The sequence below is a fragment of the Geospiza fortis genome, unplaced genomic scaffold (assembly GCF_000277835.1).
Source record: "Geospiza fortis unplaced genomic scaffold, GeoFor_1.0 scaffold162, whole genome shotgun sequence".
In the NCBI taxonomy this organism is placed as follows: domain Eukaryota; kingdom Metazoa; phylum Chordata; class Aves; order Passeriformes; family Thraupidae; genus Geospiza; species Geospiza fortis.
Window position 1 is genome coordinate 2170968 of NW_005054316.1, and position 10929 is coordinate 2181896.

The following is a 10929-nucleotide window of genomic DNA, read 5'->3' on the forward strand; positions in this document are numbered from 1 at the left end:
ATCATCTTGGTACCCAAGCTGTTTTCCAGAATAGCATTAATAATGTGATTCACATCTGACCTGTGTCTGTTTAGTTTTCTCTCTAGCAATAAAAGTACCTTTGTTTTTACAACACCCATGGGGTTTTGTTTATTTGTTTGTTTTATATACTGTGCTGTGCTTACCACTAGCCACTCCTTCATGGATCTAGCATTAAGATAATAACTTCTTCCTTCTCTTCTAGTGCTGCTGCACCAGCAGCATGCAAAGCATAAGTAGGAATACACAGGTGAAAAAAGGGTTTGAGAAACTGCAGCCAAGCACCCATGCTCACTGGACTAAGAATCTTGTAGCAGCCAGAAGTGTCAGAAGGCATTATCTGCACAATCATACAGAAGAATACAAGATCATCAGAAAATCATCCCAAATGAGGCTGACCTACTGAAAAGGAGCAATTTCAACCAAGCGTGACTGCTTTGTAGCAGTCTGTATTTGAGTCAAAGCCTGGGGATTTGTTTCTATGTCAAGGACTGAGGCTCCTGAAAGCCTCCCTGCCCAGGATGTGATGGCAGGCACTGACCACAGTGCTGATGTCAGCATCGGGTACTGCTCAGTATCTCTCTGCTACAACACTTGAGATTGAAAAATCACATGCACAGGATAAAATTAACAGATACCATTGAAATTTACCTAAAAATTACACCCTCCCCCCTCCCTTGCATTTATTTGATGATAAAAATATTTTCACAATTAGTCTTCCCTCTCCTTTCAGGGCATCAAAACGTTAACCTGTCAGCATTTTGTTCTGTTGGAGGGTTTTTTCCCTGGCTTGAACCTTATCCCTTCAAGGTAGTGAATGCTTACATAAAATTCTAGCCTCTCTCTTCTGAGGCAGATCCATCACTCAAAAAGAAGATGGAACCAAAAAAGAGAAAGTGCACAAATAACTGTTATTTTAAAAATAGAAAGAAACAAGAAATACTTAATATCAGATTGATTCCAAGGTAAATAAGTACAGACTGTATAAAAGCTAGAACAAGGTGAAAAGAAATTTTAGATGACATGCAGTAATATATAACAGAAAAATTATGTATTTGTTCCAGTAATTTCTTTAAAACTATCTCATTTACTATTCTCTCTTCTATTACTGCTAATATTAAATTCTTGCTGACCTGTTACACTGACTTGATGAAAAATATACTAATAAAAGTAATGATTGGATTCAATCATCCAAGCCTCTGTTGGTACTGAAAATTTTAATTTAGACCCAAGTAAATCACACAGTTATAAAGTATGCATTTTTAAATCACTGTTTATAAAATGATCAGCATAGCCCTTTCATTAATCACAGTATTTTACTTTATATTTTAAATATTCTTCAAGCATGTAAGTTGCATACCACCTGTTTCAAGGGAGAGGAAGTCTGCAGTTTTCTAAAAAAATCTATTCTATTGCCTATATTATGACTTTTAGACTAAAAATTCCTTAGTAACATAGACAGAATGCATACAATTCAGTCTGACTTAAAACAAAAGGGAAAATAAATGTATCAGAACATTTTAATGATTTATGGTTTTGGTTTACTCTCTCTTAAGCTTCTAAATATTGTTTGCAAACACAAAATTGCTGACAACAATATTATAAAACTGACTAGGAAATATCATTGGCATATTGTGTTAAACCATCAAACATTGGCATAGAGATTTTTTTCTCAAGATTTACACATTAATTTAGCAAGAAAGGTCTAAAAAATTAAAATCTTATCATAAAATACATGAATTACCATTAGCAGCAACTATTAAGTTCTTTGAGAACATCTTTGAAATGTTCTTTCTCACGACAGGCTATGCCTGTTCATTTAAGGAACAGCCCCCAGTGGCTAGAAATTCAGAACTACTCAGCTTCCCACACCCCCTCAAAATCTGTCCTACAGAGAAACAGGATACAGGTGATGCCTTGCGAAGGCTGACCTAGAACAGGGGCTACACAGACTTAAAGAATAAAGTAGGTATTTATTAGAAGGCCTCAATGGATACTCCTTGGGCAGTATGAGAGCCCAGCCAGGGCTACAACCAAGATGAACCCAAAATGGTCACAAAATGGATGATCAGTCATGAGGGTTCTCACTTTTATAAGTTCTGGTCTATTAGCATATTGGAGTTAATTGTCCAGTTATAGCTTTAGCTGATGAAGTCACATCCGTCTTGTTTTTCTCTCTTCAGTCCACATTGTTTATGCTCTTCTCTTAGGCCTGAGATTTGGATCAGTTGTCCTTGGTCCCCAGCTACAGAAAAAATTGTTTCGTCTAGCTACTCTGTGAAGAGAGCTTACCATCCCTTAATATGAAGCTCAGAACTACACACTAAAGCAGTCTAGAATCTGAAAAGCATAAAAGCTAAAACCTGAGGCATCACAGGGATAACCAACAGCAGCCACCTAACAGCACACTCATGTGTCAGTAATAGCATGGCATCTCAGGCCATCAAAAACTAGAGTTAATGCTGATCTTCATTCACTGCAGAACCAGAAAAGGCTGCTCATGTCACAGAAGTTACTGCATTTGTATTGTCTATTTAGCAGAGCAGGCTACGAAGTTTGACATCCAGTTAATATATAGTGCTTGAAACCACTTTAGGACACAGTAGCTTCACTACTAGCACTGACATAATGCTCCATTGTCATTAAGCAACAAGATAGAAAGGACCCTTGAGAAAACTTAGGTTTTGTACAGGATGCTTTTAAAGTGTCCTCACACATTACAGGGGAATAAATTACAAGATGACCAACCAAGCACGTAAAATAAGTCATCAGTAGTAAAAGTGTGAGGACAACACAGCATTCCTTCCAGAAAGAGGTGCCTAAAGAGCCACCCCAAAGCCAAGACATAAACCAAAAGGAGCCCAACCCACACAATCAACAGCCACTTTGTCAAGCAAATATTTTCTATCTTAATTACACCACACTCATAAAATTCTGTAATCTACTGACTAAAACAAAGTAATGCCAGTAACTCTAAGGAATGACTGCAGACACTGCAGACCTACCAGGCACAGCACTACATGGAGGAATTGTACCTTAATACTGAAGCTCAGGGTGCCCCAAGTCTTCTGATGTGGACAACTGACAATATATAACGTCAGTATACAGACAATACTTTAAATGGTACGAGGAAAGGAATCATGTTACTGGCCTCACAAGATGAGATTCCAAAAAGGTTCCATTCAGGTTCCAAATCTGATTTCTCCCAAAACAACTAACTCTGGATGAGTCTGTAAGTGGTAAGGACCTCTAGCAGCTCAAGGTGTTGGAGTGGGAACCCTAGAGCCAATGTAACGACTTTCTGAAACACAGCACTGAATTCACTTTGCAAACATGTTAGCAAAAACATAACCTCCAGCAGCTTCCCTAAAAAGAACGATTCAAATATTTAAGCATCATTTTAGGTTTAGCACCCTTTGGCATCCAAGCTGAAGGACCAAAACTTCAGAGAAGAAAACTGCTTCTAGTAACACTCCTAGGAATTTCCCAGCCCCACAGACTAACCACCCTGGAGGACAGAAATTCATTGAAACCCAGGTCAGAAGATGTGTGGTAACTGTCTAGGAACAACTATTAGCTATGGTTAAGAGTTCTTGGCAAGAAAACAAAACAGAACAAAATACCTCCTGTGACATTACCTTGCCCGTTAAACCAATACCTATCCTTGCATTCTAAAAATGCAACAAAACAAAAATGGAAAAACTAACAGAAAAGCGTAAGGAAAAGCAGAATCCCATCCCCTCCCCTATTTTGAAACCTAGCCTTCAGTCTCTAGAATCTGCATGAGAACAGGAGTGGGTGGCTGCCATGGAAACACAATTTTTCCAATTTACTGCTGATCTTCCTAGGGTGGATTACTGACTGTAATAACAAGGGATTGAGGATCCTTGAGTTCAGGAGTTAACTGGAATAAATATTCTTCTTCCCTAAAGAGCCTGCCTCCAGCAGCAAGAAGCAGGATCTAGATTAGGATGCTCTTAACAGAGAATAAAGATTCTTCATCAGTCCCTGTCTGCAAATGCAGTAAGTTTCAGGAGGATTTAAAAGTGGTAACAGTCCCTCTCTTACTGCATATTTAAGAAGTGCATCATAAACTAATGTATCTGTTCAGTTTCTTCAAAACAGTGATGCATAGGGGACTCTGCCCACTGAGAACACAAGACCAAAGAAAATAAATCTCTCTAGTGTTTGCACAAAATTCATATGAAAAAGTGACAGTTATATAAAAAGGTTCTTAAGATTTGCATTAATCCCTACAAGCTCCAGTCCACACCTTGAATGACAAGTGAACAGCCTTGTTAAATAGAGTAAGTTTCTTCTTAGTGGTCCAGTTTATCAAAACAGACCACAGAGAAATCAAGGAAACCTGAGCTGGTTTTATTGACTATACAGAAAGAACCTCAAATTTGTGTCAAAATGAGAAAGTTATGAGCAGGACAAACAGTTCTCATCTCTAATACAGGCTATGAAAGCATCTGAAAAAAATATGGCAGTGGACCCTGTATTATTGTGGCTCTCTAGCAGCACTCTCCAGTTGAAAAAACAGATTCACTGTGACTGTGCCACTGTTTTTTCCTGGCTCTCTGCCTTTGGAAAAACAGACCTCAGCAAAAAACAATATTTGCATTCAGAGAAATGTCCTGTCTCATTTCCTTATACCATCCCATCTCTGGGATCCAGTGAGGCAGCTCATCTGGTGACATATCTTCCCTAGGTTTCAGGAGGTACCCAGCATTTTTAAATGCAATTGAAATACCAACTAATCTTAGGAAAAAACATACACAAATTTAAATCCATGAGCATTTTTCTGAGCAGTTACAGTTTAGGAAAAAAGGTCTTTGGAATTTCATTGCCAGGTCCCAGAAATAAATAATTTGTTTAATATGCCGCTTAGCAAAAAATAGCCAACAAAATATTGAGCATCCTCAGAAATTACAAAACAAAAAGCCATGGTTGTATTACAGAATCAAACATTGCATTGGTGCAACTTCATCTTAAGTATCACATGCAATAGCAGTCACTTTAGTTCCCTAGGGATACAGTAGAGTCAGCAAGATGAACAACACAGGTAGCTAAGAGAATTGAGTGGCTGTCTTATGGGTGGAGATTAAAAATCAGTCACTAATGTGCTTGTGCTCCATCACCTTCCCTGGCTGTGCTCATGGCTCACCCCTGAAGGTCAGGCCACAGCCAGTCACAAGACACAGGAGTGTAACAGATGTCTGCTACGTTCCAGTGCATCAAGATGTTACAAGATGTCATTAGGTGGGCTACTACTAACAGTGCTGGAGCTAGAGTAGTCTTTTGTGAGGTGAAATAAAAAGATACCACAGAAACAGGCAGCCTTTTAAGGACAAAGAGAAAGGCTGATTGCTGTGCTGTTTCTGCAATGTAAGCCTAATTTATGACACAAGCGTTCTCCTCCACAGCAATGTCAGAATGACCTCTTAGGTATTTGAGGATATCCACAAATCTTCCTTTATTCAGTGGTTTGAAAAAGACCCAGTGAGGTCCTAAAAATTTATGTGGGAGTCTTTGATTAAAACAAATGAGACAATGGTTCCTCAAGAAAGAGCAGCATGAGCTGTATACATCAAAATGATATTATGAAAAAGGCAACTCCACAGAAATATTTCACTTACTGTACTGGAAAAGTGTTTATGAATTGTTTTTTTCCACAGTAAGATAACCTGTTTTACTCTGCATTAGCGACAGAATAATTTGTTCTTTTATTATCCAGGTTATTTATTATTTTAAGTACTGATCTGTTGCAACTTTCCTGACTTATCGCAAGACAACCACACTTCTGGGAACAAGATGAAACACAGCCAGGAGAAACTATTTTTTGTCAAAGTTAAAAATACACTGCACTGGCATCCTAATTTAACACTTCATTCTTTGTCCCATGCTTTTGTTTACACATCATTCTTCTGGAGAAAAAGCCCAGGAGAGCAGTGACACACACCTGAATCAGCCATGTAATGCACAAATTAGTTTAAGTAAATCCTTAATGAGCAAGGGATTTAAGTCTGTCCACTTGAGAATCCTCATTTAACTTCAGGCATTAACTACACTCTTCCTCTCCTGTAACAAAATATTCCCACCCACAATTTCCACTTCTTCCTCTGAAACACACCACAAAGAAAAGTCTCAGTTAAAGATTAATGAGTTGTACTGTCTTTGAGCAGTACATATTTTCAGTGTAGTACAATGGATTTTTTCCACCAATAATCAACATTCAGGACTCTCAAGTATGCAAAATTTCAAGAGTTCTTAAAAAACTCTTATCCCCTACAAGTTTACTTAAGGAGCTCTCATACCCCTCAGTAATGCTGATAGACTATTGGGAAGGCTATTCCCCTTCTTGCTAGAGCATGTAGTTTTTGAAATCACATCCTGAGTTTAAAGAGCCACTTCAGAGCAGCGTGGTACATCTTGCTCAAGCTCCTGCTTCCATCACATCCTTGTCCATCAGACCAAGTTGCAGCTCTTCCTCTAAGCAAGAGGATTGCTTTTCCACTTCCAACCATGGACCACTTAATTCTCCTTTCATAGCTCACACTGTAGTCAAAATAATATTTTAGCAACCACCCATTAACTGACCAACCAATTTAGCTGACCACCTCTAAGCAGCAGAGATTTTGTGTACTTTGTGTCTTATGTGATGAAATGAGTAACAATTAATAAAGCTTTTTCTATATTTAAAAGTATATTAACAGTATAGCCTAAAGCAGCGCCAATACTTCAATGCTTCTGTTTTCATTCTTAGATTTAGTAATTCCCAACATGGAAGCAGATTTTAATTTAGAAAATATACCAGAAAAACAAATCTGGAATAATTAAGTAGGAATTAATTTAAGAAGAAGCCCATTGCCCAAAGTCAGACAGGCAAACTGAAAGAGCAAAGAAAAGTTTAAGGCTAGAAATAGATTTTTTCTTCACAGACTTTTCCCACTGTTTAAGAGAATAACAGAATTACAGGCACCCTGAAGGGATAACAACACATAGAAAGTAGTTTCCAGTTGGCTATGCTAACACCTTTGATTAAGTGAAAACAGCTGAGTAAAACAGACTGAAATACTACAACTTTCATTATTTGATTACTTTAACAAAACAAGTCTGAAACATGAAATACAGAGACAGCAACCCAAAAAGTTTGAAGAGTATCTAAAATATTAATGACCTATCCATAGATATAAAATTATCAATCAAACATTCACAGGTCCTTTGCCAATTCATTCTGAGCTCAAATGAAGCTAAGTGAAGCATCTCTTTGATCCAAGATGCATGCATTATTTAGCATTAGCCAGACATTTGTTCATTTATGCAGACACATGCCAACAGGATTTATGCAAGAGGGTACCCACTTCTGCTTAATTTGAAACATCCTGGTTCTCTCTCTGGAATCTAAACCACACTGATTTATAGCTTTTAGGGACTCTTTGTATTTAAAAGCTACAGTCAGAAACTCTTCCAGTGGAAAAGTGAGATACATAAAGGTCTCAGTGCATCTCCAAAGAACAAGGTGTCAGTATCTGTGCTGCCTCCTCTTGTACACACGTGACTCTAGGTACTTCCACATGCACAAAACCAGCCCGCTGATTTTTCATGGTATTTTTGCAGATTTTCTTTTCTGGCATACTAAAATATGCATGTAGGTGTAAATTTTTGAGGGATAGAGGTTGGGAGGAACAGGCTTGGGATGGTGATTCTGGTTTTTCCGTTTTGATGAGTTGGTGTGGGGTTTTGTTCTTGGTCTATGCAGCTGATCGAAATTTGCATCACACACATTAAAATCCTAAATAAATACTTATACAGAAGACTGGTAAAGAACAGAAGGAAAGGGAAACAAGAGCTGCTAAGAACTAGCAACAGTGAGAAAGTAAAATTTTCGGGAAAGAAATGGCAATAAACTCTGAAAAGGTTAAGTGCCTTCGGTTTCTTTTCCCTATAAACTGTTCCCTGTGTCCCACACTTCTGGAGCGTGAATATAGACTCAACTGTAAGTACACTCCATATGAACAACTTTTCATCTCGGGTACTTTTAAACTTCTTCTCAGTGTCCCAAATTTTCCAGTATTCTTAGGATTTCTTGCTCCACAACCCCTCTTCTAAAGATGAAGAAGTTTTGAGAATAATCAAAATAGGAAATTCATGCACCATTGTTTAAGTTTCCTCTTGCCCTGCCCCCTGCAACACACAGAGCAACACTCAACACCCAGACTGGATGTGCTCATTGATAAACTGAGCACTTAGTATGTGATAAACTTCCAGCTGATGGAAGTTTGGCTGAACAACACAAAAAAGAATAAAAAAATTATAAATATTTGCCACAACCTGAAAGATTTCTGTTAACCTGGGAAATATAGGCTAAATCTGTAGCCCTAATTCAACCTACTAACAGTGTTCTGTGTAATGTTTGCTTTTAAAACACAGAAGAATGAGAGATATCTAAAACAAAAACAAGTTTAAAAATCAAACAGCAAACCATTTATTTCCTCCTGTCCAAACAGACCTCAGTAGCACCCAAACAATGTGAGCCAACCCAAACTGTCACATAATACTGTACTTATTTATCTAGCACCACTGATGCCAGGCACTGAGGGAGGGAGATACTAACAGAGGTCTATAGAATTAGTGCCATTAAGTTGAAGCAAAGAATTCATCCCCTGTACCTGAGGGGGAAAAAAAGTAGGTTAATAAAAACAACAATTACTGAGTAACTCGAGGCAAAAATAATGCTAACACAACAGAACTCAGAAAAATAAAGCGAAGGAGATGGGACTATCATGAGGGCACATCTTACAGAGCTGAGCCACTGTTTTACCACTTAGATTTTGAAGTGCCAGCAAGGACAAGATCAGGCAAGCAAGTTGAAAATCGGAGAAAATGGGTCACAGAGTAGTGGAGACAAAGTGAGGCATTGAACTGCTCAATTTGCATGAAGACAACTTCAAATCTACACTCACGTATGAAACTAAAGGAAAGAGGAGAGCAGAGGCACACAAACAGACCTGGGAGAACCTTTTCAAGGTGAGCTGATGTGGTGTTGCAAAAACTCAACAAGGGATCATAAAAAACCCCTTTGATCAAAAGTAAATCTTAAAAATGAAATGTTCAGGAGGTTTAATGCCTGAAGAAGCGTGGGCAAAGAAACATTTTAAAAAGTACCAGGACAGCTGGTGATGAGAAGTGGAATCAAGGGAGTATCCTTCGGAGCTAGAGAAATCAAGTCATATCTCTGCAATATTCATCTGACACAGTTACACCTCAAACCTGAAACTCTGAAAACTCCCAGGTTAACAGGAAACTCCAAATGGGATGCCTTAAGGGCAAAGCAAATGACACCAGCCAGCAATACCCACACTACAAGGCACAGAGTAACTGACAACATGGAATTACATAAAGTTTACAAAAAACCCACTGAAGGAGCTGTTTTGGCATAATCTTTTGAAAAGAAAAAAAAAATTACAGGAATAAAACTTGTGCTCCTCAGCCAAGGACACTTCATCCAGCATCCTAACCACATCAACCAATCACTTAACCTTGCTGAGGAAGCAGAAGGACTTCTAGATGATTTGGGGTTTTATTTTGTTGGCTTTTGGTTGGGGTTTTTTCCCCCCGTTATTTTTCACTTTCTATCTGGAAAAAAACCACAACTTTTCAACTTCATCAAGCTTCTTAGCAAACTGCAGCTTCATCAAGGAATAAACGGCTCCTGCTAAGAAACAGCAGTGAAGCATTGCCATGAGAATCAAACCAATAGACAGCTGTGGCTCAGCTCCCCTCCCCTGGCAGTAGCTAATAAGCAATGCTTCAACAGAATGTGAAATGCTGTCTGCTAATAATTGGTATTTGGTATAGCACAGTATCATTACAAGATATATGGGAATCTCCTGATTCCCCCAAACAAAATAACTGTTTGGAAATAGTCATCCAAACATCATCTAAGAAATATCTGCAAGTGTATACAGTGCTTTTGCTGGCATAGGTATATAAAAAATAAAGTGATACTCAGGATGGCTTTAACTTCATGCTGTTGCAGACCATTAATACAGCTTATATTAAATACTTGACTCAGGCAACTATATCCAATACTCACTGTGACATTGCAAGAAAATTGCCTTTTTGAAAAATGAAAGAATAATCTCCAAAAGATCCTGAATGCACTCACTAGAGTCTTAACCTTGACACATAACAAAAAAAATCAGTTACTTTTTAAGCATAAGGGCAAGAATTTAAAAACACAGAGGTGCTCTCTCCTTCATACTGCTGCAGTTCACTAGTGGTCCAAATGAGCCATCCAGCACCATTACTACTAAACTTTTCCACTTCAGAATAAAGTCCCAGTTTTATTAATCAATTTGTTCTTCAGATGAGAGGCACTTACTAGTACTATTTTGCTACTATCATGCACATACGTTAATCTCCACAAGACACAAGCGTTTAGAAAACAGCCTGCAGAGGTCCACCACCTTCCACTGACCTCCTTCAAAATCATATTTGGCTCTGTTTCAGCCTTTTATTGCTCTTTGGCACTAGTAAATCCACCGTTTGATCATTATAAAAAGAATCACAGCAGATGTGCCTACAAACAGAGCCTGATGTTTTAAGTGGATTAGGAAGAGATGAACTCTCAAGAAATAAAGTCCCTGAGTTTATGCTAATAAATTTACTTTAAAAGACTAAATTAAGAAGAAATGTATGCAGATTTCCTTAAGCACTTCTATTCTGGAGTGAAGATGCAAAAGTGCTGCTCATGACAGACAACATTTTCTGTACTTCCCCACAGTATTCCAAGTATTTCTGTATTAGTAAGTTTTTCCAAACTTAAATTTTGCCCTCACCAATCTACAGCAGAAAAGACACCAGTGTAGCTGGCAGAGGGGAACATATTTATCATGCAAATAG

The 10929-nt window shown here is 38.1% G+C and overlaps 1 protein-coding gene across 1 annotated transcript in view; it reads right to left on the reverse strand.

The window, feature by feature from the left end:
- Positions 1 to 10929, reverse strand: part of UTRN (utrophin) — a 341542-nt gene that overhangs the window by 100762 nt on the left and 229851 nt on the right.